The sequence below is a fragment of the Arvicola amphibius genome, chromosome 4 (assembly GCF_903992535.2).
Source record: "Arvicola amphibius chromosome 4, mArvAmp1.2, whole genome shotgun sequence".
Classification (NCBI taxonomy): domain Eukaryota; kingdom Metazoa; phylum Chordata; class Mammalia; order Rodentia; family Cricetidae; genus Arvicola; species Arvicola amphibius.
In genome coordinates, this window is record NC_052050.1 from 40,536,501 (window position 1) to 40,562,544 (window position 26,044).

Sequence of the window (26,044 nt, forward strand, 5' to 3'; positions counted from 1 at the left end):
CAGGCTGTGGGAACTCGGAGGAGGACACCCCTGCTTTGGAAGGGCAAAGTGGAGTTTTCCAGAGGAGATATTTGAACTAAGGGGTGAGTAGGAGGCTTCCAGTGGACACCGAATAATAAGTTCATTAAGCCCCATGCTAAGAACTTTTTATTTTATTGCATGGTGATGGGTTGCCATTGAAGAAGTTTTTAAGCAGGGGAATAACTTGATCCAATTTACACATCAGAAAAATGACTGTGTTGTTAATGAAGAGGATAATTGTGTGCCTAAGGCTAGAGGTAAAGACAGCATTTAGGAAACTACTGTTTAAACAGTTCAGGCGAAGTTTTGAGGATATAGTTCAGTGGTTTAGTGCTTGGTTAGCATATGTTAAACTCTGGATTTGATACCTAGCACCACCTTCAAACCCTGTAACCCCCAAAATAAAAAAAGTTTAGGTGAGACTTGTGAGGAAGTAGGAAGAGAAAAGGAAGTGTATTCCGGAGATAGACTGGATTGGCCTTGTTATGAGTCTTTGATTGGATGTTGATGGAGTCTTGTATGATTCATCTACTTGCCCAGAATAGAAATTTCAGGAAGGCAGAGCTGTCTATAAAGGAGTGGAGATTTGGGATGTTAGTTAAGAGCAAGACAGCAAGTTGAAGTTGTTACTCATTGGGTCTTCACATGGAACATCTAGTGGACAGGTGGCAGTGGCATTCTGAAGCTGAGGAGGGAGTGTGTGCTGGTGATATGGTTTGAGAACCTTCTGTAATGGCACTGAGACTTCAGAAGTGTGTGAAATGACCTTTTGGAAAATGTATTGAGTAAGAAGTGAAGGTGAATACCACTTTTCCAAACAAGAGTTTGACCCTCAGTTTCTTTTTTAAAATGTTCGTTTTTTCCTTCATAATAGGTAAATGATATACATGATCCTTATGGACAGCTTGGAAATTCACAAGAAAATCACTTCTAGTATTTTAATATTTTCTTTCAGACCTTTTCCCCTATGTATTTTCCATGCAATTTAACTAAAACTAAACAGCATCATAGTTTTGGTATGTAGCATTACTGTAAGTCCAAACATAGCACCATCTTTTATCATAAGTAACCTACTATTAAATGCTTCTGTGCAAGGATTACTTCTACTATTGATGATCACAATTGTTTTAACTCGGGTTCTGTTGTTGTGATGAAATACCATGACCAAAAATCAAGTTGGGGAAGAAATGGTTTATTTGGCTTACACTTCCACACAGCATTCCATCACTGAAGGAAGCAGGGCTGGAATTCAAAGCAGGAGCCCGGAGACAGGAGCTGATGTAGAGGCCATGGAGGTATGCTGCTTAATGGCTTGCAACTCATTGCTTGCTCAGCCTGCTTTCTTAGAGAGCCAGGACCACTTGCCCAAGGGTGGCCCCACCCACAATGGGTTGGGCCTTCCCCCATCAATCAGTAATTATGAAAATGCCTCAAGTTAGCAGTGGTGGTGCACTGCCTTTAATTCCACCACTCAGGAGGCAGAAGCAGGAGGATCTCTGTGAGTTCAAAGTCAGCCTGGTCTACAGAGTGAGTTTCAGGACAGCCAGGGCTATAAAGAGAAACACTGTCTCTAAAATGGGTGTGTGTGGGGGGGTAGGAATGAATGCTTCATAGGTTTGCTTATGGAGGCATTTCTCAATTGAGGCTCCTTCTTCTCTGATGACTCTACCTTGTGTCAAGTGACATAAAACTAGCCAGGACAGCAATGTTATCTTATATGAATTTCTATAAGTGACATAATTTGATTAAAGGTGTGACCCATTGGGAAATATTTTATCTAATCAATAATTTTTCCACGTAGTTGTATAAATGTATACTACTAACAATAAGTCCTAACATTTCATGGTTTTATGGAAGGAAAACTCCATACAAGAAATAAGTTGAACCAGAAAATAATGGTATGAAAAGAAACCAGTGGATCTATGAGGATTTCTAGATCAAAGCATCAGTAGTAGAAGATGCTGAAGAGAGGTCACATTTTTTTAAAGTATATGGATTCATTGGATTTGGTGATGAGAGATGCCAGTATAGTGGTAAAGAGTTAGCTAGGTTACAGTGAGCTGAGGCATACTTGAAATGGATAGTTTATTGCAGATATTTACTTTAAAGAGACAAGGTGGGGAAGGGGAAGAGTTCTTAAGTAGAGGGACAACAGACTTGATGGAAGATATTGTGGTAGTTGTAATATGAGTGAGTTTTAAGCACATTTGTGGGACTAGGAGTTGGTAATGGGTAGAACAAGGCATGGGAAGTGAGTCGATGTGGGGTCTAAGCTCTGAGTAGGACAATGGATGGTTAATGTGCAAGTAAATGATGTATTAAGTGGCTGGAGGGGATTGGAGGAGTTTCTAATAGATCTCATTTTGATCTAATAGATGAGATATTTTTTTTCCCAGTGAGGAATGGTAGAAACATCAGCTTTTGAAGTAAGAGCAAATGGGTTTATCTTCTGATGTGGGTAGCAGTCAAGTACATACCTCATCAAGCTGTGCCAAGCTATATCAAGCCTTTCTGCCATTGAAAACCACAGATTGATCATAGAGCTTCCAACTTGCCAATCGGGTAGGTGGTTTGTTATCTGCCCGCCCCCCCCCCCCCCAAGAACTTAGCAGTCCAGGTTAAGGGGAAAGACAAGGTAACCAACCAATGTGCCTCTATGAACTGTGTGGGCTGTTTGCTTGGTTGTTTTAACACATTCACTTATCTAACCATAAAGTAGGTATAGGAAGATTTGATGGTCTGGTAAATTAGATAAACAGATTGACTCACATGATATATTAGTTACTTTGCTCATCCCTGCAACCAAATACCTGACAAATGCAGTTTCTTGACTTTCAGTTGGAGGGTACAGTTCATCCAGGGAGAGAACAAGAGGCTGCTGGTCATACTGTGTCCACACTCAGCACGCAGAGAGATGAACGCTAGCGCTCAGCTGGCGATCTCCTTTTACCCTTTTTATTCTGTGACCCTAGCCCAGGGATGCTGCTGCCTGTATTCAGGGTGGGTCTTACCTGCTCAGGTAAACCTCTCTAGAAAGACCTGAGGTGTGTTTTCTGGGTGGTCCCAGATCAGACAGGTCAACAGTGCAATTTAAGCAGCACACAGAGCAAGCTGGTTTACCAAGCTCTAACCAAGCCTTGGCAAGACCCTTTTCCTCAAATTCACTATGCTGTAATTAAGCTTTAGAAACATTTGTATATCCTTGTTATTACTGAGCTTAAACTAACAAAGAAAAGCTAGGATGTGTATCATATTGAGTAGAAAGGAATAAAAGCATTTCCAGGTTATTTCTTTTTAGAGAGTTTATGTGTTGTGAGAAGCGCAAATGTGGAGAGCCAGTTGAGAAGGCAGCGAATGAAACACCCACAAAGCCCTCTCATTTTTATATTTCTCAGACATTTTTATGTAAAGAGTTTTTTACTTTTAGAAAAATTATATGAGACACAATGTTTTGTTTTTTGAGGCAGGGTTTCACTTTGTAGTTCTGGCTATCCTGGAACTCACTCTGTAGACCAGGCTGCCCTCAAACTCATGGAGATCCATCTGCCTCTGCCTCCAAAGTGCCGGGATTAAAGGTGTGCACCACCATTGCCCAGAGAAACACAATTTTGTATCAAAGTAAGGTGTCTGCCTTCTTCGGTATATGTAACTGGGAAAAGCATGGCAGTATCAGGAGGCCTAGTTGGTTATTGTTGGAAGAAGGACAATATGTACTTAACCTTAGTGGATTCATTTAAGAGAAAAGTCCACATGGTTTGGTTCTCCTACTGTGTTGTGAAGGAGTCATATTTTCTTTATCAGGCTTGCTCTCACTGTGTCTCTTACAGGACTTTAGTGACATCAGTGCTCAGTGGACATAAACAACATCCCCCAAGAACAGTAACTATTAAAGTAGATTTGAAAACCTCTTGACAATGATGAAAAAAAGAGTTACTTCCCAGAGGATTATTCAAAGACTGATGCTTCTTGTGCCAGCAAAGGGCCAGTTTTTAACCACAAAAATTTCCCTGTAACCTTTCATGATTGAAAACATATTACTTGCTATTCAAAAACACAGGCAAATTAGTGAGGAGTGTTTCTAAAATAAGCTCCAGGGTTAGACATATAATTTGTGGATGACAACTCATGACACAAAGTGTGTCTCCTTCTGTGTTTTGTTTTAAATCGTAGGGGCACATGAGACCCAACAAACCAGACTTAAGATATGTTTTCACAGCTGTAGAATGAGTGTGCTTAATTTTTGAAGGGACTTCTGTTCCAAGTCTTACATGTCTTATTCCATGTTGATTTCTGACAGTTTGTGTTCTCTTACAGTGTATGTTTATGTAACTTTGCATGGTAATAAGGTTGTTAGGGGGCTTGGCATGGTCATCCAGGAGCCTCTCTATTGTGGGGTCTATTTTCATAAAGCGTATACTCTCGAGAACAAGTATGAGACGTAGGACAACTGTGTGGAACGAGCCAGCTCCCTGTCGTGACTATACGGACGTGACACAGCACAGACTGTGGTGAGATGGTGACAGTCAGCGGTTCCAGCTCAAGTCACCAGGCGATCCCACGCTTGACAAGAATGTACTCTGCTCTGAGGAGTGGGTCAGCTCTAGAGCTCGGGTACTGTGGGAGAGCTAATAGCAATACTGTGCTTCCTCAGTAACATCCAAATGTTGTTTTCTGGATCATTCTCAGATGCCCACAGAACTACTGTCTTCTTAAGGAAACATGAGCAGAAGGATGAATTAGCTTTTGGAGTGACTCTTTATTTTGACGTAGCAGAAAACCTCACAGAAGTTACAAGACTCCCTTATTCTTTTCATTCAGCTATTCCACTTGTTTATCACCCCCACCCTCTGTTTAAGAGAAAGTCACAACATTATACCTCCACACCCCAAGTACCTCAAAGGGTGTTCCCTCAGAACGAGTGGCATCTTAATGTGCCCACAGCCCAGCAGTATAAAGCAGGGCATCCTCGGCTGCGTTGTGCGATAGCATCATATCCAGGTCCTTGTCTAGACTTTACTAACTGTTCCTAATGACATCGACTTTAATGGTATACTTTTCTGTTACAAGCTTCATTTGCTACCTCTTAACTCTTTTCATCTTAAATGAATTAACTCTTAAGTGGAAGGGAGAGGGGCCTAGTTTGCAGAGCAGGCGTCGCATGTGTAGCCACGGCAGCATCTTCTGTGAAGCATCACGGACGGAAATTTTTCTTAGCAGATATCTTGTAAGAAACACTCGTGCTCTGGCCCATCAGTTAGGACACTTTTTTTTTTTTTCTGTTGAAAGGCTATCTTCCGTTTCACATGGTTGGATTTTAACACACTAAGCACAAAGTTTTGTTTTTCTCCCAGGAAACATGGGTACTCAGTTGTGGATACTCCATTAGTAAACCTCATGATATGCTTTGTTCATACCACTGCAGTAGTGCTGATCAGGTTACCTACATGACTGATAGATTTGTGGGCACTCATGGTAGCCCCCACTTTGGGTATTCCCCAGGATGATACTCATGTGAGAACTGTCTTCTGCTCTCTGCCCAGCCACACAAGGGTGTATCTCCAGCAGCTAGCTTCCCATCCTGTCTCAAGTCTAAATTGCATTGTAGGCCTTTCTGAACTCTGAGGCAAAATCCTAGTTCATTTAGATGGAAGAAGAGGGTAAACAGATTCTAGGCAGGCCACCTACAGAGTACACTGTCCCCTGCTTCAGGGTCTACTCCTAACCCGTTGCTCAGTGCTTTCTACACCGGTCACCTTTGACACTTGAGTTCAACCGTTTCCCCTGCAGTATTTCAGAAGTCATGTCATGTGGAATAAGTTGACCATATAATATTTTCCTCGTTTTGAGGAAGGCAAAGCAAGGGTGTGGAAAGCCATCACATGAGAGGAAAATGCTACTGGAGCAGAAATCACACTGCTTCTGTTATGATGGAAAGTTTCCTTGTCTGGACTACCCAGAATATTCACCATTGGCCACATGTGGTCATTGAATCCTTGAAATGTGACTTGTGCAATTACAGAATACAGTTGAGGTATTTAACTTAAATAGTTCAATGTGTTCAGTGCTGCCACAGTGGACTGTACAGGCTCACACTGTCATTTAGCAGTGTGAGACCCTGGACTTATCCCTCTACCTTCTCTGATTCAAGCACTTTCTCTTTAAAGTGAGGACCACACCTCCCTGCCTTCTGCACAGCCTTTCAGAACTGAACACAGTTACACGTGCAAAATCTTTCTTAAAATCGTAAGTTGAAATATAAAGTGGCATTATCAAAATTAGGACACCCCTGTGCTTTATCATAGTAAAACTGAAAACACTCACATTTTGCTGATAGGGTCAGTCCTGTTACCTCTCTTGTTTGAATGCTGGGCATTTTTTTTTTTAAGGCAGATTTAAACCTAGAGTCTATTGAGCAGATAAAGGAAGCAAACTTGATCATTATTTTGGAGGTTGGTTCTTATATGTTCTCAAAAATTTTCTAATTAGAAATTGAAATGGAGTTTTAAAATGAGGACATTATAAAATACGATATGGAGTTCATGGCTTTTGGAAAGTGATGTCAAGGTGGTAGTGGTAGTAATGTCACACTGATGTGGCTGAGGCAAGAGGCCAGCCTGAATTACATCTGAGACTCTGTCTCAACACCCTCACCAAGAAAAAGTTTTTAAAAACGGAACAAGATAGCAAGTGCCAAGGAGCACTCGTGACCTCACTACCCCAGCCGGCTGTTGTCAGTGCTTTGGTGTAGCTTTCCAGAGTTTTTGTTTTTGTGTCTGTATAGAAATGTAGGCCAGGTATGATAGCACACACCTGTAAACCTAGTGCTTAGCGATGGAAGAGAGGCAGGAGGATTGAGAGTCTGAGACCAGCTTGGGTTTGTAACAAGACTTCTGTCTCTAACAGCCTCACATACGTACAGAAATAGAAATATGTAACTTTTGCTTATATAATTAAATTTTTAAATGTATTGGCATTTTTGCATGTCAGTAGGCAAGATTTACTTTAAATATCTGTAGACTTTCTAATTACAAACCGTTCTAGTTTGGTTTCTATTGCTGTGGTAAACACTATGACCAAAAACCAATTTAGGGAGGAAAGAGTTTATTTCAACGTACACTTTATAGCCCATCACTGAAGGAAGCCAGGGTAGGAGCTCAAGGCAGGAACCTGGAAGCAGGACCTAAAGTAGAGACCATGGAGGAGCACTGTTTACTGCTTGCTTCTTATGGCACAATCAGCTTGCTCTTTTATACACCCCAAGACCACCTCCCAGGTTAGCATCACCTACAGTGGGACAGTAAGCTAAGTCCTCTCACATTAATCATTAATTTAAAAAAGTGCCCCCCAGACTTGCTAACAGGCCAGTCTGATGGAGGCATTTTCTCAATTGAGGTTTCTCTTCCTATATGACTCTAGCTTGTGTTAAGCTGACATAAAACCAACCAGCACACGAATATAACATAAATTTGTACAAGATCAGACAAAATATAAGATATATAAACAAAAACTTCCATATGTATGTATGTGTAGATATATAAAAGTATGTGTCAATATATCATTTTAAAACTTATTTTTATAAAACTAGATTACGTTTATAAATACTGTCTGTAAATTTGCATTTTTTCCACTTGGCATGTTTTCATTTATCTTACACATTTATCTCACATATTCTTTATTATATTCTGTATGCTAAAATATTTAGTTAATTGGATGGTGAGCTGATTATAGTTACCTTATGATGGAGGATTCCCATTGGCTAATAAAGAAACTGCCTGGCCCATTTGATTGGCCAGCTCTTAGGTGGGCGGAGTAGACAGAACAGGAAGAAGGAAGTGAGGTAGATGGCTCAGTCAGATGCCACGCCTCTCCTAAGTTAGTCAGACTGCCATGCCTGTCCTGAGAGAGATGCCAGACGCGATGAAGCTCCAGCCCAAGATGGACGTACGCTAGAATCTACCTGGTAAGGCACCACTTTGTGGTGCTACACAGATTATTAGATATGGGTTAGTCAAGATGTGAGTAAGAGGCTGAAAATAATGGGCCAGGCAGTATTGAAAAGAATACAGTTTCCACGTAATTATTTCGGGTGTAAAACTAGCCGGTGGCCGGGAGCTGGGGTGGCGGGAAGGCGGCCCGCAGCTCCACACTACAACCTTACTAATAAAATTGTTTTGAAGGGATGAAGAGATGGCTCAGCAGTTAAGATTGCTTGGTGTTGGTGCTAGAGAGATAGCTCAGTGGTTAGGAGCACTTACTGTTTTTGGAGAACAATGGGGACCATTTCCCATTACCCACCTGGGGCTCACAAACCACATATAATTCCAGTAGGGGACCCAGCGCCCTCTTCTAACCTCCACAGACTCCTGCACATATATGATGCACATACATTTACTTAGACACATGCGCCTACATATAAAATAATGAATAATCATTTTTAAAGAATGTTTACTGGTCTTCCCAAAGGACCTGAGGTTGTTTCTCAGCACCCATATCAGGCTACTCATAACTGCCTGTAATTCAGTACTGGGAAATCTGACATTCTCCTCTGGTTTCTGTGGGCACCACACTAACGTGTAGTATACATTTAAACAGACACATACTTAAAAATAAAAAATAAATTTTTTTGCCCTTTCTGTTTAATAAATTCTCAGATGTAAAATAAGGGATAAGAATGTCTGGACATTAAACATTTATTTCTCACTGGATTGCTCTCAGAGACGAATGGTATTAAATCAGCCAAGAACAAAGCAAGAGTATTTCCAAAAGGAATATTATCATATTTACTTGAAGCTGGAGAGCATTTGTCATTATCAGGCTTTTCTTCATGCTAATCTTAAATTGAAATGTGACTAGATGAATTCGTGTGTGTCCATAGAAAGTTGCAGCCCTGGCCTTCTACCTTCACTGTCTTGATGAGAACCGTTGCCTTCCCTTTGACCCTGATTCTGGATTGTGACTCCTTCCTCTTCCATCTCTATCTTTTCCATCCCCTAAATGCTAGAGGAGAAAAAAACTTGGTGACTTTGGATTTCCTCTGCATACCACAGAGAGAGCATGATTTAGTGACTGGGAAACTTGAGGCTAGTTAGTGGTCAGTAGTATGTGTTCCATGTGACTCATTCAGCATTCTGTTACTAATTGTATACATTATTTTTATAGCTTTAGATGCACTCTGTATAGATATGTTCTCTATTTTCTCATTAGCCCTAGGAGTGGGTTCTGTGATGACATGCAGTGTGCCCTATGAGCTTTAGTGTTAAGATGCTTAGTCTTTTAACTGAGTATTTTGTCAAGAGTATTTCTTAGCTACACACACATACACACACACACACACACACACACACACACACACACACTGGCTAAAAAGTTGCAGTTAACAGTTTTTTGTATTTTATTTTATTTTGTTTCATTTGGACCTTGCTTTGGAGCACAGCTGGCCTAGTACCGGGGGTAATCTTCCTGCCTCAGCCATCCAAGAGTGAAGGATATGGGTGAGAGCCATCCCACAGAACTTAAAAGAAAAACAGAAATGAAATAGTTGACGGTCTAGTGACATGGGATTAAAAACATTTTGTTTTAGTTTGCTTTTTGTTGATGTGATAAAGCACTGACTAAAACCAACTTGGAGAGGAGATGGTGTATTTCGTCTTATAGGTTTCAGGATATCATCGAGAGAAGCCAAGCTGAGAACTGAACCAGAAGATGGAGGAGGAAGCCTGCTATGACTACTGAAGCTTTCTTTTAGACAGCTTAGGCACACCTGCCTATGGATGGCTCTAACTGCAGTAGGCTGGGCCCTCCTGCATCAATTAGCAATTAAGAAAATGACTCAAAGACTTGGCCACAGGCCAGTCTGGTGGAGGCAGTTCCTCAATTGAGATTCCTTTTTCCCCAATAGATCTACGTTTGTGTCAAATTGACAAAAAATCACCAGCACACCTGTGTATTGAAAGAAATAGTGGATTTGGAGATTCTTAGAGAGCTACTAGAGGCAGCAGATTCTTAATATGATTTTGAAGTGGGCTTCTGAAGTCTGGCTCTATAGAATAGGCAAGGCTATTGTGAATGAAAGTGGGGAAGAGGGATGTAAGACACCAGGGGTGGGAATTAGGGTACCAACGGCATCTCAGAAGTGGCATGCAGCTTTGTGTGGTGGGGATAGGTCACCTGGTCAGTAGTTCCTGAAGGAAGAGAGAAGAAGACTGGACAGGGAGGCTTTGAAAGCATGTATATGCTCTAAGACTATGAGGAATAACTAAAAGTTCTCATGAAGATCCAGTGTGCAGCTATCTCCTAAGAGAACCCCTTGTTCGTTGGGTCACTGCTGGGGTCAGCTGTCTCAGAAACCTTGCAGCCGTTCCCCACCCCCACTTCCCATTCCCTGCGTTTCCTCTCAGATGCCAGCTGTCCTGTTCTCACACTGCGTCCCGCATCCTCCGTCTAACCCAGCTGTCACCCCATTCTCATCATGTCTTTTCTCACCCTTGCAGTGCACTGGCCCCTGTTCTTTAGCCCTGAACTCTCAAGCTGCTCCTTTAAGTTGGCCTTCAGAATTCCAATATCTGGTCTTCTGGGATTTGCTGGCAAAAAATGATGCTACTGTCATTTGCTAACCTTAGTCAGATCTTAAAATTGCCCGGTATTCCTATGTGTCTCCCTGACCTGCCTGCCCTCTCTTCGTTGTACTTTGTTTTGTTTGAGTTGGGGTATTATTGTATATCCCTGACTGGCCTACAACTAACCCTATAGATCAGACTAGCCTTGAACTCACGGGAATCCACCTGCCCCTGTCTCCCAGGGCTGAAGTTAAAAGCATATGCCACCACACGCAGCTTGCCCCCTCTTTGCTTAACATCTCTTAGGTGGTCTTCCACTACTAATCTTTTATTTCCGTCCTCTTGCCTCTCTCCTGCATCAGATTCTACTTCTCAGAGCAATGTCTTTGTTGGTTCAAACTTCTGCTTTCTTTGGGCCATGTCTTCACCAACTCTCTCTTCTTCCCTTCCTACAACAGGATATACAATTTAAAATGCAAAATAATCCTACCTTTTAGCCTTGGTCAGTTCAGATGTGGACACCTAACCCAAGCTAGACCACTCAAAGTTCTTCACCAGAATTTTATATCTAAAATGAAATCATCTTTCTCTCTTGGTGTAAAGAAATCAGAATACATTTAATATTAATTTTATTTAATAATTGCTGGTAATCAAATTCTATATAAAAATTAAAGATTAAAGGGGGGAGTAATGAGATAATGAGGAATGGGAAGAAGAAATTGTATAAATTAATTATTGCTGAAAGGCCAATATCATTTCCTATATTTTTTTTGCAAGTAGTGAATCCCACTCTTTCAAGTCATGACCCACATGAAGTGGTTTAAATTCTTCCCCTGAGGAAAAGGGGTGAAACTATGTTTCTGACTGGTGGGTGCACCTGTAATCTGAGCACAGGTTGAGAAATGGTTCTACAATGCCTGGCTTCAGTTCTTCACCTGGTCCCAGTGTGGGTCCCATGAGCTGTCATCCACCGTGCCTTCATCAGAGATGTCAGTTCCTCCACTGCCGTCCTGAACTCCCTAGTTGCTGCTCCTGTTTGCTCCACTAATATTCCAGCCCCTATTCTGCAATTATCTAATTATCTGCCTGTGCACTTTGGTACATGCAAAAGCCCCAGGAGGATGGAAAGTACATCTGTCTTTTCATCTTTATAGCTCCAGTGCCTCCAGTGGGATAAACATCTCCTGAAAGAAGGAATTATGCTCTCTCTGCCCACATAAAAAGAGTAACAAGGAAACTGTAATTGAAACAAGATCTCGTGTGTGAGTGTTCTTTCTAAAGAAGAAGACAGCGTTGAAAAGGAGCCCTGGATAAGAAAGTGCAGAACTGTGGAGTTTTGGCATCATCTACCTCGTAATGTTGTCAGATTATCAAATCTTCCAGGCTCGAAAGAGATGATGGCTTGGTACTCCTGCTAGAAGATAAGACTCAACTCATTTTCAGAGTAGCAAATTTCCTGTGGGAACAGATGCATTAAAATCCCTGAGACTGAATATTGTGCTAACAGAATGGATAGGTTTTCACCTTTGTCTTCTCTGTCCAGCACTCTCTCCAGACTTGAGAGTAGGAAAAGAATTAAACACCTCCCTTATAGGATGAGGCTCCTTCCCAGCCTTCCGTTAGTGCTCTTCTCTTGGAGGCGTTCTCTCCTCCATGTGATAGTTCCTGCCACACAGTTTAACCTCCCTCGTAAAGAACTTAAGCTATGACTTGGTGAAGCCACAAAGTTGCTAGTTTTAAGCAGTTAAAATCTCCGCAAGTGTCTCCCAGCTCTTGTGGTGCTCAGGTCCCCTCGCTGTGGCTCCCTGCTGTTTTTCTAACACCCCAGCCTTTCGGGATTTTGGGTTGTAATAGTTTGGTTTTGCTTTTTAAAGTAACTTTTCAGACTTTTTTAAAATCTGAAGTTTTTCTTTGTTGGTGCTCAGGTATACTTCCTTCTAATGGTTAGTTTGGAAGGCTGTTGGTGCTGTCTGCAGGGGCTCAGCCTCCTTCCTTAGCATACATTTATTCCCTTCTGCTTTTGTCCCCCTTGGTTATCGACATTTTCTACACTTTTAGTCAGACTGTCAAGACTCCCTTGTCCTGCCTTTTTCTTCCTTCTGGTTCTACTAATAGCTATATAATCTTTACAAAAACATATGATGTAAGATGTGTCCTTTCTTTAATGGCTTAGCGCCAATTCTCCAGAAACCTGAGGAGAAATGGTATATAATCAAGTTGTAATTGTTCATAAATTAAATATTTAATGTTGTGCCAAATAAATTAGACTAGGGTGAAATTAGGTGTTTCAGAGGGAACTCGTTTAAATAATACCAGAGTTAATTTGTAAAAGCACGTGGTGATGGTTACAGTAACTCCCTAGGAACCCGGAGAGGAGCATCAGTGAGGCCTTACTCTTCCTCGTGCTCCTTTGAACAGGTTCATTGGCTGCACTTGACTTCCTTTAGTAAATCATTCTTCATCTTATGGTCCTCCTAAAAATGCATATCTGAACACTTTGCTCCCTGATTACAGGGTGTCCTGACTTGCCCCGCCCTCAGGACAAAGTACAGAGTCATTTTTAAGGTCCATAAGATCTATTCAGCCCCACCCTTCCAGGGCCTGAGCGCTTGCCACATGCAGCTTCCTATTTCTCCTGCTGCAGCCAGGATTCCAGTTCTCAAACTCTCCTGGTACCCTTTTGCTCTTTCGTTTCGAGATCTTTCTTCACCTTAATGTTTCTTTGGGTAGGCCAGGCATCACATCCCCAGGAACTTTTCCTTCATTAGCCACGTTTGTTAGGGAGTCCCTTTATGCACTGCCTTGGTCTCCCATACTTTTGGTGTACTGTGGCATTTCAGTCTGGGTCTCATCTCCACACCCACACTACAGAAACCAGAAATGTCTCTTGCTGTTTTTATCTCTGAGAGCTAATGTAATGCATCTACTCAACAAACACCAATCAAATGGGGTCGATGGTGACAGTGACGTAGAAAGCGTGATGATGATGTAAAAATAGGCATTCATAGAACTAAAAAGATAGTCCCAAAGCAATTATAAAAACTGAATGAGTTGTATAATATGCATCATAAACCCCAAGCAGGAAGGAATATGTATTTGATGTTATTGCCACCATTGGTTACTAATTTGAATAAAGAAAACCTAGACATAAGTCTAATATAGTACCCCCAACAAAGGTTGCTAAGGAAATAAAGGGTCAAATAAATCTTAAGACGATTAATATGAATATTCACGGAGAAATATTCATATTAACAATGGATACTTTATAAGGAATGTTCTAGGGAAGAGCCTTTCCTAAGCTTGTGTGTAAGCACAGGCTCACCTACATTAAACTTTTAAAAGCACACTAGATTTTAGGAAATAGTTGCTGTAAATATAGAAGTACATAAAACACAATAAAATATTATATTAAAAAGCTGACTAGCTTGATTAAATGTGAAGACCCTGTGACAAATGCTCATATGCACATGAACAAAATATTTATCATAGCAAATGTGAATGGCTGGTTTCACTTTTACTAGATTCATAGAACTAAGTAGTTTTTTTTTTCCTTTATTAGATTGGTAAAGAAGTGTTTGTTTGTTTTTAAAGCCAGAGTTGTAAGAACATGGCAAGCAGGTGAGGAATACTTTCTCAGGCATTGTTGGACACTAATGTCAAATGATACGATTTTTGAAGCAGCGAAGCTTGGTCTGTAACAGTCTCAAGAAGTCACATAACTTCTATGACTCTACCCATCTATGGATCTAGATGAAGGAAACAAGTTAATATAGGGAAAACTTTAGATTTTGGTAAAAAAAAAAGTGTTAAATTATAGCCAAAATTTAGAAACTGTCTGTATGTGTAATTATAAGAGCATGACAAAGCAGTAGAATATGCCTAAGTGATGAACCATATTCTGAAAAAAAATTGCATGCGTGTATATGTGTATTGGACAAAAGACTATCAAATAAAATTAAAAGCAAAATTTCAAGCACTCTGAAACAAAGGTAACAAATAATCTGTTACCAGAAGCGAGCCCACAGTGTCTCTTGTACAGTTGTACAGTGATAAAAGGAATCTGTGTGAACATGTTTTCAATGTTGTGATGGAAACAGACCAAATGTTATAGGTGCACAGAGGAGGAAGTGTGTGCTTGTGCAGGGAATTGGGAGCTCCACAGGGGAGGTCGCATTTTAGTGGAGTACTGAAAGATGCACTAATGTATATTCTCTAAGCAGCTGGGCAGGGATTGGCATGCGGGGAGGATGGAGCTATGTTTGATGTACCTGTCAGAGTATGTTTGGTACCACCCTGTGCTTTTGACAAAATTAAAGGAAGGGAATAGCATCTGCTTTGGAGAAGAGGTAACTCTAGCCCCAGAGTGTTAAGAGAAACTAAAGAAGGACATGGTGGTAGGGTGTAGTTAGGAGAATAGTGTAGCTCTTAGGTGGTAGTTGATGAAAGCTGAACACTGGAGTGATACCGCAGTTAGAGTTGGACTCAAGAAGGTGTCAGATTGGTTGCTTAGTTCAGGAAAAATAATTGGTGATAATTACCAGGATGCTGCCTTGGAGAGTAGGCTCTGCTGATCTTGGCTTTACCTATGGCCACCATGTGATTTTGGCAGGGGTGGGGTCAGGAAGTAGGACATCTCTGCTTAATGAGTACTGTGTCTACTTGCCCAGAACTATTTCCTAGTGACAGGAGTAATGTATGATTGGACAGTCTGCCATCTCTCTTGAAGTCCCTATTAATTGCAATTCCTGGACTTCTGTCTGCTGCTTACTATTTATCAAACTCAGCATGATATCAATATTGTTAAATTTTTGAGACGTTTATTCATTTATTTATTCATTCAGCAAACATCAGGTTTCACCACTGTGCCAGGCTGGATCATCGGGAGTGAGGAGGGAGTATATTGACATCAGGAAAGCTGAAAGGAAGGTTTGGAGTTTTCTGTGCTAGAGAGTTTGAGCAGAGGTGTAGTATGATGTGATTTATATGTGAATGGAATCCCTCTGGCTGCCCTTCTGACAATATACTGACAGGGCGGAAGGGAAATGGTGTAAGAAGCTGTGTAGTAATATGATCATCATCAAAATGTAAGACTGGGGAGATGGCTCATTGAAGAGCTTGTTATGCAAGCATGAAGACCTGAGCACACATAAGAAAATACTGGGTGTAGTGTGCTATTCCTGTAATCCCATTGCTGGGGAGAGAGAGAAATAAGAAGATTCCTGGGACTCACTGGCCATCTAGCCTATTTAATCACTGAGCTCCAGGTTCAATAAGAGACTGTCTCAAAACATGAACAGAGTGGTGATTTCCATACAAACTCTTGCACACACAGGTACATGCAGCACCCACATGCAAGCATATCCCACACATGAACATGTACTTACCACGTATAAATATATGAAAAATAATCCAAATGAGGTGGCGATAAGAGGCAGTGAGAAATCCAGTTCTGGGTGTATTTTGAAGATAGTTATTGTTGGCAAAAATCAGAGCTGGAGACTAGAGGTCAAGAATAGTTAAACTGGGTGGTGGTGGCACACGCCTTTAATCCTAGCACTCCTGAGGCAGAGGCAAGCAGATCTCCGAGTTCGAGGCCAGCCTGGTCTACAAGTTCCAGGACAGCTAGGGCTATACAGAGAGACCCTGTGAATAGTTCTGAGGCAAGCTGAGGAACTCAGTTTGAATACTAGTGCAGTAATTGGGTTTATGACTGTGAGGTTCAAGGTGAAAGTCCATGCCAGAAATACAAACCTAATTCTGAGTGTACTTGTTACTTTTTTATGGTTTATAATTTAAACACCCAAGACTCGGGGGACTGTCATAAATACACCCCTTTACATTTCTGTAATGATCCCACAAGGCAAATTGCAGATTGTTTTGCAGGCACAGAAACCCTTTATAGATCATATACATTAAGCTGCTAAGAGCTACATGTGTTTTAAAGGGTTCCTAAACTGTGTACAGTGTAAGTTCTTTCCATTCAAGTTTTCCTTTTAGTTTAAAAAGCTTCTTTTTCAATTCAGTAAAAATGGTGAATTCGACTTCTTTAATACAGCTACCTTTACTCAGAATATCCATTCACTTATTCTTCACTTAGCTTGATTTTCTCCCTCATTGCCATATATTCAGACTGTATGCTAGATTTTTAGTCACTAGGGCAGATAGAACAATAGAGAGAGGAAAGGTGCAGTTGGCTCACAGCTTCAGAGGTCTCAGCACTTGGTGAGCTTGCCAGTGGGAATGTTCCGGGGAGCAGGGAGTGGTAGGTACTGAGTCCACAAGGCTTTCTTCTCCTCCCGCCTTTGTTTCAGCCATGGTTGGACAGTGCCAGACATACTCAGCACAGATCTTTTCAGCTAGGTTGGGTCCCACATGCCCATCATCTCTAGAAGTGTTCTTATAGCCTTACCCAGAAGTATGCTTTTACTAATCCTAGCTGTCTCTCAGTTCAAAAAAGTGGCAATGATTTACTAGTACAGATTTGAGCTTTAACAAATACAAACTACACAGTTAGCAAGTAACACTAAATATCAGACAATTTTGACTAATAGTTATAAAGAATATTGGGAGTCGTAATTTGGCTACTTTTTATTGCCAAACACTTCAGAACCATAGGTTCTGTCCTTCTGTTTAATAGACTATTACTTTGAAAACTCTGGATATTATTGACTTTGATAAAAAGTTTAGTAAAACACCTATTGCGATTATAAAGATATGCAATGAGGATTTATTTCTTAGTTACTAAATCTTTTGTCCTTATTTTACTATTTAGCCTTGCACACACGTTTTATCGCCATTTACTAGTGTGTATTGAGAAGTGCGTTCGACTATGGCAGCACCTGAGGCCGTTGCTGTTGAACTGTGGAAACACTTTCCTGCCAGGCTGAGCTGAATGTCTGACTGTGCTCCTTCAGTGAATCCTTGAGCTGCACAGGCGACTTCGTGTACTCTTCATACCCAAGGCTGCAGATGCCTGGAGAGATGACCGTGGAAACACAACTCGCCATGGCTGAGCTACATGATTCCAGTGCCAATGCCATTACACCAACTCACCTGGGAAAGGTTAGGAGGGAGAAAGTGTAAGGCACCTACCTCTGTGTGTATCAATGGCATCCTGGTTACCGGAAGAGGCCATTCAAATTCCAGGAAGAGGAACCAGCAGGTCCCCAGGGAACTTTAAATATTTGCTTGAGAGTAGGTACATAAGCCCAGGTACGAATAAGCCACGTCAGTTATTTTGAGGCATATAGGAAGCAATACAGTGCCATGAGGAAATAAGGGTTAGTAAATACAGATTTTCACCGCTGTTTTCCTCGTTGTATTTGATGTCACATCATACTTACATTTTGTTTGTTTTTTATTTTTATTTTGTGTGCATTGGTGTTTTGCCATGAGTGTCGGGTCTTCTGGAACTGGAATTACAGACAGTTGTGAACTGCTGTGTAGGTACTGGGACTTGAACCCGGTCCTCTGGAAGAGCAGCCAGTGCTCTCAACCACTGAGCCGTCTCTCCAGCCCCCATACTTGTATTTTTTTAAACCTCATTTATTATTTAGATTGAGTTTATATTACCCTTGTCAACAATCGCACACTCTCATCCTAGAACCAAGTTAGTGACAGCAACACAACCACATTCCTCTTTGAACAGAAACTGGAATTGGACTAGGAGGTGTTTGGTTTCCCCAGTGTGTGGACTGCTCTAGCTGCTTCTGGGCTAAGCGTTACTAAGAACAAACGTGAGTGAGTGCTGTCTGAGATGACAACAACCTAGGTGGCAGCAGAGCTTTCCTTCGGTAAAAGAAATAACTTTTCTGTTTCTTTCAAGTGTATGTAATATGCTTCAAAATGTTATTCTGTTCCTCAGAAGAATTTAAAAAGTATTTTCTGATTAGCACTCTCATCAAATTGTTGCTTACTAATGTGCTGAATTCTATTTTCTTTTTTCTTTTGACACATTTTCTTAGATCATTTGGTCACAAGTCACTAATATACTTATAAAAACTTCATCTTTCCTTAGTGCATATGTTATTTTGTTGTCACAACGAAATACCTGACACAAGCAACATAAGGAAAGGTGTTTTCTTGTCTCACAATTGAAAGGTACAGCCGTGATGCTGGGAAGTCATTCTGGCAGAAGGTCACGCTGCATCTACAGTTAAGCAGAGCATATGGCTCTGGAAGGATGGCTCAGTGGTTAAAGCACTGACTGTTCTTCCAGAGGACCCAGGTTCAATGTTCAACACCCATATGGCAGTTCATAATTCCCAATTCCAGAGGATCTGACACCCTCTTGTGGCTTCTACAGGCACCAGGCACACGTGTGGTGCACAGGCATACATGCAGGTAAAACACTCATACACATAAAACAGTTTTTAAAAAGAAACCAAGAAACTGGGCACGGTGGTGCACACCTTTAATCCCAGCATTCAGAAGGCAAAGTCAGGCTGTGAGTTGGAGGCCAGCTTGGTCTACAGACAGAGTTCCAGTACAGCCAAGGTTACACAGAGAAACCCTGTTTTCTAAAAACAAACAAACAAACAAACAAAAAACAAAACAAAAAAAAAAAACCCGAGTGATGAACACTTGTGCTCGGCTTGTTTTCTCCCTTATTTTTTATTTGTGTGTGTATGTATCTCCATTATTCAGAGCACAGCAGTGTTAGGGTGAAATTTGTTTCAGAAAAGCTAAAACAGATATTAATAATTCACTTTACTCATAGGAGACTGTCTGGACCTTGAGTTTTCCTGACTTATTTTGGTGATATATTAATTAAAATAACTCTAAACTCATTGAATCAACCTTTTTCTTCTGAGTTTTTTTTTTTATTAATGCTGTTTGTTGTTTTGAGACAAAGCCTCCATATGTAGCCCAAGCTGACTTTGTGTTTGAGATCCTCTTGTCTCAGCCTGCCAAGTGCTAGATTCGCTGGCTAGAATTATCCTTTCTGCTGTATAAATATCCCACAAAATGAGTGTTCCGTGGTCTTGGCCTCTCTTCACTTCTCATGTGTTGTGAGAACAGGGGAGTCTGATTCCATCTCCTAGACTGCACCAGCACCGAGACATAGCCTTGTGACTGACTACACAGCCCCCAGGTTATCACAGACCTCTGTGAGTATAACTCAAAGTGGAAGAAATGGCTTTTGAGTTGAGCCCACAGTTTTTTTTACATCCATTTGTGGATGAAGTATCTGATGGTCTAACCAGAATCTGGTGGAAGAGGAGCATTGAAAGCAGCAGTCATGGACAGAAATGGTCCTTTGCTGTCTGCTTCCCTGCTGCATGCCTGTCCAGCCCCTCCCTGTTAGGCCACTGGTTTTTGCTACTATTTCAAGATCTCATCAAAAAAGTAAATGTTTGTAGTTTATTTTGGCACACGCTGTAGCATATTTTCTTTCCATCACTTCCATTTTTGTTCCCAGCTTATTTTCTCCCATCAGTGTGCATTTGTGGCGGTGCAGCCCGGGTACTAAGCTTCCAGCACAGGAGTCAGACCCAAGTTTTGCCTCCAGACTATCATTTACTAATAGTGTGATTTTAGGGAAATGTACCCAACTTGTGTGTGCCTCAGTTTCCATAGCAGCCAAATAGAAATGCAGTAACACAGAACCAGCAAAACCTATTAGGTCTCAGAAATCCAGGACAAATAACTGAGGTGCCTATTACCATATCAAAGCTGGCACTGACCAGCTCCCCGAGGCTCAGTCAGTACCTGTGTGTCCTTCCAGGGCTTCTCCCACCCCTACACTAAACCTCTCCCTCCCAGGAGCGGGGCTTTGCCTTCCCTTCCTCCAGGCTGACAGTCCATCAGCTATTGAGTGTCTCTTAGTCAATCTCTCCTTACTTGCTTCCCCTCCCCCCCGTCTCCTCTCATGGTCTGCTTTAGCCTGCTGGCCACGTTCAGCCTGGACTCTTCCTCCGCCTGATTTCTCCCTTTTATCTACAATAAAATCGTCTCTGACATTAGGAGTTGTCACGCCCTCCTTTCATTTCATTTTTCACTCACCTATAAAGCAGAATAAATGAGGAAATGCACGTAGGGTCGCTTTGCCCCCAGCACAAAGCAAAACTCAGTAGCTTAGCTTTTCTACCCCTCAGGACTCCTTTAAACAGTAAGAAAAGTCGATTACGACTGCTGTCCCTTTTTCTCTTTCACATGCATCTTCCCCACCCTTCATGTGAACACAGAATTAAAGAGAATGGAACATGGCTCAGCACTGCCAAGTGCCTCCTCATTCATTGCTTGGTATGTCCCTGCCTGCTAACTCCAAAGAATAGAATAAAAAGAATCCAATTTACTTACTCGGGCAACTACCTCTTACCCAGGACCTTTCTGGAAAATGGTGCCTGCTGTCGTTTGCTGACTCCCACGCTGACTGTCCACTCCAACACTGACTCAGACTTCAAGTGTTTTTCATCTTGCTTAGAGCCACTCCCATACTTAGGGTCTTGGTCTTTGCCCAGTATAGTGGTTTGGGATTCTGCACTTTTGCTGACACTATGGCTCTAACTCAGAAAAAGTTTATTTTCTTTTTGTTAAATATTGCTTTTTTTTAAATTTCACATAGAAGTTGGAGACAAAGACCACAGAGTACTGTTAATACCTCCCACCTACTGCTGCTCAAAAGACATCCCAGCCCTGTTGGGAAACAACAGAACACAGCAATGTACTGTCATGCAGGTGGAGCTGGGGAACAGCAAAACAAGACAGAAACACAAGACACAACATCTCTGCACACATATCTAAGACTGGTCATGACCTCGAAGGAAAGCAGTCATGGTCAAGTCATTGTTGATGCTGCCAACCAAGGGCACTGGGCTCAGGACAGCTGTCTCATTGGCCATGGCTTCTGGGATCTTCTGCAGGAATTGGAGCTGCTTGTTTGAAAGTTAGATGAATCACAATGTTATTGTTTTATCCTTAGTTAAAATACAGTTGATAAGTAAGGGCAGACATTTTACCTGTAGGACGGTTTTCCAAAAAGCTTTGTGTACTTAGTTCTTTTCTTTTAAATTTCTATTTTGAGATTTTACTTTACGTGTGTGATGCTTGCCTGGATGTGTGTCAGTACAGCATGTGTGTGCAAGGTCTCTAGAGCCAAGAAGTGAGTATTGGGTATCCTGGGACTGGAGTTACAGTTGTGAGCTGCCATGTGGGTGCTGAGAATTGAACCTGAGTCCTCTGCAAGAGCAGTCCATGCTTCTAACCACTAATCTCTCTAGCCCTAAAAGTTGTTTTCTTAAGTTTCATTTCCATAGTGATTTGGAATAGAAACTATTCCTTCTGTATATGGTCACAGATGATCTGTCTTGTGGACTGTAAATTCTACTTTGTCTTTAAATTTAGTAAGTTTATTTCCCTCCCTATGGTCTCCTGAGCCCAGGCTGGCCTGAAACTTACTGTGTAGACAAGAATGGATGACCTTGAATTTCTGATTCTCTTGTCTCTGAATGCTAGTGTTACACATATGCACCATCATCACACTTGTTTATATGGTGTTAAGAATCAAACTTGAGGCTTCATGTGTGCCAGGCCGGTAATCTTCCAACTGAGCCACATCTCTAGCCTCCCCATTCTTTCTTTCTTTCTTTCTTTTTTTTTTTTTTTTTTGAAAACAAAACAACAAAAAACACAGGGTTTTATTTCCATCCCATTGGGCAGGGCTCGGCAGGGCAGGGAGCAGGCTCTCATGGAAGAAAGAGGCCTCTACTCTACTTGCCGGCGATGAGCGGGTTCCGTAGCACCATGATGACTAAGTCCCCGCGCAGGAACATCTTGGAGATGTAGCAGTCCTTGTTGACAGGCTTGGACTTCTTCTTGCCCTTGCCGCTCTTGGGGACCTCAGTCCACATCTCCTTCACATTCTCTAGCACCATGTTGCAGTGCCTGTCAAAGGCCTTCACCCGCCCCAGGAGCTTCTTGTTGTTGCGACAGTTAAGAGCACTTAGGTGTTGTTCTTGACTGACTGCGTGAGCACCAAGAGGGGGCCTGTGTTGAATTCCTCCTCCTCCCTCTTCTGCAGCTCCTCTAGGGTCATCTCACTCTTGGGTTTATTGAGGAGACTCATGGTGGAGGTTTCGCTTGCAGATCACTCCCTCCGCCAGCGCGTTGCTCAGGTCTCTGCCTCCCCATTCTTTCTTATGCCGATTGGACAGATTGGAGATTTAAAAATATACTTAATTTGTTTTTGATTTTGATTACATAAATCCTATTTATATTAAGAGAAAATTGTGGCTTTTGGAATATTTCATAAGTTAAAATATAATTACACACTTTCCCCTTTCCCTCTACTCCCTTCAATTCCTCCCATGCCTCCAACTCCCTTTCAAATTCCTGACCCCTTTTAATTGGTATTGTTACATACATATATAAAGCACAAATACATACATACATACTTATGTAAGTATGAGTCTTCTGAGTCTGTTTTTAAAGTGCTTCCTATTAGCTCTTCTCTTCTTGTAAACTATACATAAAATGTAACGCATACAAAGTATAGTACAGTTTAGTACTTAGCAGCACTTAGTACTTCTACGTTTTTGTGCAGCCATAACCACTATCCATCTCCAAACTGCATGCTTGTCTGTCACACTCCATTTCTTCCCTCCTTCCCTCCAGCCCTAGTAATCACCCTTCTTTCTGTCCTTATGAATTTGACCATTCTAGGTTCATGTAAGTGGAATGATACAACTTATGTGCTTTTGTGTCTGGCCTGTTTCACTTAGCATGTTTTTTTTTAAAATTTATTATGTATACAGTATTATTCTGTGTGTATGCCTGAAGGCCAGAAGAGGGCACCAGACCCCATTACAGATGGCTGTGAGCCACCATGTGGTCGCTGGGAATTGAACTCAGGACCTTTGGAAGAGCAGGCAATGCTCTTAACCTCTGAGCCGTCTCTCCAGCCCAGCATAATGTTTCTGAGTTCATTCGTTTATAGCATGTTTCAGGATCACATTCATGATGGCTAAGTAATATGCCATTATGTGCATATCTCTGTCTCTCCATTTATTGCTCTTTCACTGTGTGAGTTGTCTCCATTGTTCAGATACTGCAAACAATACTGCTGTGAATGTTGATGTGCAAATACCTGCCCACATCCCCAGGGCCGTTAGTTCTTTGGGGTATGTAGCGCCAGTCACCAGCTACTGGCTCATATGGTAATTTTATATTTATAATTTTGAGTCACTAACATACTGTCTTCTACAGCTGGTCTTGCTACCTTATATTCCCAAGGTTCCTAATACATGGTTATATCAGAATTTAGCAAAAAAAAAAAATATGAAGCAGTGTGAGAAATGCACAAGGCAACACTGTACTTTACCATGCTGTCCCAAGATAATCTGATGTTGTCAGCCTAGTTTACAGATGCTACGAGTTGACTTCTGTTTAAATGGAAGTCTTTAACCCCAGCACTCTGAGTCAGGAGTGTCACTAACTCAAGACCAACCTGGACTACACAGTCAGACCCTGTCTCAAAAAAGAAAAAAAATAATTATATTGTCATGAGAATGTGGGCAGTCTAGTATATGCTGTGCAATTTACTTGGTTGTTCAGTTTTACTGAAAGGATATGCATTTTTAACAATATAATTTATCAAGCTAAGAGATACACTGAATTGAGACTCCGTCTTCAGGCTCCTGTTCCTAAGGTAGTAACTGGCTACTGCTGTAGTTGTGTGTTCCTGTACGTTTCTCCGCATATCTTAAAAGCATTTATTCATTCATGTCAACAAATTTCTATTGGCTTTCTGCCCTGGCTCTTTACTTAGGAAAGATGGGTATTGCTGATTGCAGACAAGTGAAACGGGCAAGTCCTGTTGAGTCTGGCTAAGGTCCGTGAAAGCGGAAGTGCAGAGAGCTTGGGAGTAGATGGCAGTGTTGGTGGTTGTTTTTCTCTTTACTATTTGCTCTTTGGGGGCTCACCACCCAGCACCAAATAAATCACACGGAGGCTTATTACTTATAAGTCCCTGGCCTTAGCTTGGCTTGTTTCTTGCCATCTTATTAACTTAAATTATCCCATCTATCTTTTGCCTCTGGGCTTTTACCTTTCTCTATTTCTGTATACCTGTTTTTTACTTCTTATTCCATGGTTTGCTGTGTAGCTGAGTAGCTGGCCGCTCCTGGAACCTTCTTCCCAGATTTCTCCTCTTTATTCTCTTTGCCTGCCAGCCCCACCTACCCTTTCTGCTGGCCAGCTACTGGCCATCCACTCTTTATTAGACAAGCTAAGTGTGACACAGCTTCACAGAGCTAAACAAATGCAGCACTTCAAAGAATGCAACACATCTTTGTATCATTGAGTAAATATTCCACAGCATAAATGAATGTAACAAATACATCTTAAATTAGTATTCCACAATATAGGAGAGGCAAGCTATCCTGGTGTACCGGCGTGTACCGGCGGTCGGAGGGGTTTGGAAATAACCAAAATAGTCCTTTTATAATAAATCAGTTTTAATAAAAGGAGAAAATAAGGGAACTTACAGAACCGAGGGTCCAGCGAAGTAGAAGGTAACGCGGGGGACAGGAACAGGGGCTCCTTCCGGGGCCGGTTCTTTTTAAGGGTACCCTACTCCCCTGGGGCAGCCACGCCCCTGAACGCAGGGATTGGGCCAGCTGCCCCAACATCCTGGGTTTGTCAGAAAGAAAGTGTCTCAGGTAGATCTAAAGTACCTCCAAATCTTCCTCAGGCAGCTGGCTCCAGGAATAGAGAAATGACTGACACTCCCTTAGCACTTAACACCCTCTCTCACCTGTCAGTGTTGTGTTAAAGAAGCAGCCGTTAACTTCCATCTGCCTAGGAAATTAAAAATACCAGTGGTTTTAAAACTCTATGCATATCATGCAAGATCAGGTGATCTTGCTTTAAGCTTTATTCAAAAACAAGAAATACCCAGAGTTATTAATATATTATGAACATTTTTTTTCTTGAATACTGGTTAATTTGGGTCTGAAATTTTTCTGTATAAAGGCTAACAAGTTCAATAGCTTTTTTGTTTGTTTTTTTTCTAGATGAGGTTTCTCTGTAGCTTTGGTGCCCAGCTCTTGCAGAGCAGGCTGGCCTCAAACTCAGAGATCTGCCTGCCTTTGCCTCCCGAGTGCTGTGCACTGCGGGACCCCGTCTGCGCTCTATGAGCTAGAACCCAGTTTGCGAGCCTCGGGCAAGGGGCTGGAGATTGAGGAAACACACGTAGAGTCAGACCAACACACAGACCTCCAATCACTGGTACCAAAAGCCCTTCTTTAATAGCACCATAGAGGCTTAAATACCCTGAAGTCAATGGCCAACAGGTGAAAATCCCATCCTCTGATCCTCTAGGCAAAGCACAGCTTTTAGTCACTTCAATTAGAAGACTCTAGACAGGGAAGAGCAGCTGAAGGCCAGGACTCAATTAGTCCCAACATCTCCCCCCTAAATTTTTTATAAAACAGAAGACCCTCCTGTCTTAGGTCATTTCAGAAGAG

At 41.7% G+C, this 26,044-nt stretch overlaps 1 protein-coding gene and 1 pseudogene across 1 annotated transcript in view; one reads left to right on the forward strand and one right to left on the reverse strand.

Moving 5' to 3' along the window:
- Positions 1–26,044, forward strand: part of Myo1d (myosin ID) — a 301,212-nt gene that overhangs the window by 22,532 nt on the left and 252,636 nt on the right. The window lies entirely within an intron of this gene.
- LOC119812343 lies at positions 22,289–22,644 on the reverse strand (annotated as a pseudogene).